We start from the raw sequence: 2713 nt of genomic DNA, 5'->3' as shown, positions 1-2713 counted from the left end.
ACCGGGACACCTCACACCAGCGCCCGCAACTTCCCCACAAGGTCACCGCTGCCGCCCCTCGGCGCTCTGCCGCCCCGAGGCCGGGCCTCGGTGGCCTTGTGGGAAATCCGGGCCTGCCCGCGGCCACTTCCTGTTTATAAGAACTCCAGTGACCGCTGCATGACATTTCTCAGGGCGGGTTTCCTGATGGTGACAACAGTGGACCATTGCTGGGCATTGTGTGTTGAAATGGGCACTGATGGGTAGTCATCATCAGAAGCCCTTTTGACAGGGTGACCACGCATTGAGTGAATGTCCTGCTGCACTCCTAATTGGTGCTTCCTTAGTTGGATAGGTGCTGAAGTCAGTGGCGTCACTAGGGGGGTGCGGCCCATCATTTTGGTGTCACCCCCCTCTGAAAAATCAGGCGCTCGTTCATGGACCGGGAGCCCAATAGTTGCACGAGAGAGGAGGGGACCCCGGTGGCATACCTTATCCCGCCGGGTGAACGTCCTCTCCTCTCTCTGCCGGCGTCCATCACCAAGATGGCCACGCGCGCACGGGACGTCATTGCGTGCGTGATAATGTCACGGCGGGGTGTCACCCGGCTCAGGGTGACACTCGGCCTTGGGACACCCCTGGCTGAGGTGATTCTGCAATTGGCAGTGCATGCATACAGTGAACAAAAAAACATGCCACCAGGGTCCCTCCATCAGGGACAGTATGACCTCACTATACCTGATGAAAGGATCTTGCACGGCCCCGTCGCATTATTGTTGTCTTACATGACGCAGAAATTTCAATGAAGGCGTTTTCTGGATAAAGCCTTTTGGTGTGCTGGTGACATATTCTTTATTCACAGATTGACAACGCAGGAGTTCAATTGGGAGATAGGGACAGAGCGTTGTCACTATATAACAGGAAGTTCCTGGACAAGGACCCTCATGGCAGGATCATCAGGTATTTAGGAACCCCTCTGAACAATCTTGGCGTTGAGGCCATCAAGACATAGGAACTCATTGGGAAGCAATGGCGTAACAATAGCCATGCGGCTGCTATGGGGCCTGGGGGTGGAAGGGGGCCCCAATAAGGATTGCAGAAGTTGCTGCTGACACTGACATTATTATTTAAGTAGAGTTGACTTCAGATATATGGGGGGGGGGGGGACTATGCAGGCAGCTCTCCTGCTACCTGACTTTAATATAAATGACAGTAGGGAGGTTGCTGGGGACCCCATGAAAATGTTGCTATGGGGCCCCATGATCTGTGGTTACAGTGGCGTCACAAGGGGTGTGCGGCACGCACCCGGGTGTCACCATTGCAGGGGTGACACCAAAATGACTCACAGTCATTTTGGTGTCACCCCCTCTAAAAAGAAGGGCCCGACAGTGTCAGGAGAGAGGAGGGGACCCGGCGGCATACTTCATCCTGCCGGGTGAACATCCCCTCCTCTCCCTGCCGGCGTCCATCACCAAGATGGCCGCCGGGAGGCGTCAATCAGACGGTCACGCATGCACGATGAACTCATTGCGCATGCGCAAGGTGACGTCACGTGCAGGCGCGATGACGACACGGCGGAATGCCACCCGGTCTGGGACGCCCCTGTGTGGTTACACCCCTGTTGGGAAGGCAGCACATTCATTACGGTTCCCTTTCTGGGGTGATACGTCATCTTTTCGGTGTGATTATCTTCTTTTTCTGCACTTATTCTGAGTATGGAATTTCGTAATGTTGGGTAGAATTTACCGGGTTTTCTTTTTATTAAAATGTCCGTAACTCCCATCTTTCTGATATGAAAAGAGAGACACCTTGTAGCACAAAGTATATAACAAAGGACACGCCCGCCAGTGTGAGCACCCCTGTCAGTGTCCAATGGTTTGCCCCAACCTTCCATCTGCCAATTTTGCTGGCCAGCTCAGCCGCCTGGTAAAGGAAGTTGAAAAATAACAATCTTACTGGCCGGATTGTAGGCGGGGTTCACTCTTGGGGTGTTGCGTGTGTGTTCCCTTTGGCTTGGCTGGGTAACCCCGTGCATGCAACTCGAAACCAGACACCCCACAGTCAGGGGCCACGGCCTTGGCCTCGTGCAAACACTCCCTCACGTGTAGTACTGCGTACACAGGGCCTCATGGCTTCAACCGCCTCTGCGGCCTTCGGCGCTTCCTCCCCCTTAGGGAGAAAGGCCACCATGAACGGCACCGTGTCAGGCATTGCCCCATTGCGCACCTACCCTCCTCAGATGGTTACAGCCACGATACCGTCCAACATCACGCTCCGGTTGAACCCCACCCTTTCAAAGGTTGGAGGGAGAAGAACCAGCCCACACAGATAGTCTTTTTGTTGATTTTACTTGAAGGTAGAACAGAATAAAGTATACGTTTCAGCCACCCCCGGATGGGATGACGGCACAATTCTTGTTACTTGCATGGTAATACACTTTAGAGAGAGAGAGGTACATCAGCCCAGGTGCGGCCCAGAGTCACGACTTACTTCGGCCATAGGCCCACTGGCAAATATCGTCAGTCTTCTAGCACTTCACTATTCACCGGAATCCCATCCATTGTCAGTCCTAGCACGGTGGGTTTCCCCCTGTGGGGAAACTAGGGAATCCTCGTAGCTCTACATAGTCCTAGGCCTGGTCCTGTCCTTCCCATGGACCAGCCTATATTCAAGAAACAGTCTCCCTCCAGAGACTCTGCAGACAGTCTTAGACTTCTTCTGTACTCCTCTGAAC

This window comes from Nanorana parkeri, unplaced genomic scaffold (genome assembly GCF_000935625.1).
Source record: "Nanorana parkeri isolate BGI_ZX_2015 unplaced genomic scaffold, ASM93562v1 scaffold2007, whole genome shotgun sequence".
Classification (NCBI taxonomy): domain Eukaryota; kingdom Metazoa; phylum Chordata; class Amphibia; order Anura; family Dicroglossidae; genus Nanorana; species Nanorana parkeri.
This window is presented reverse-complemented; position numbering follows the sequence as displayed.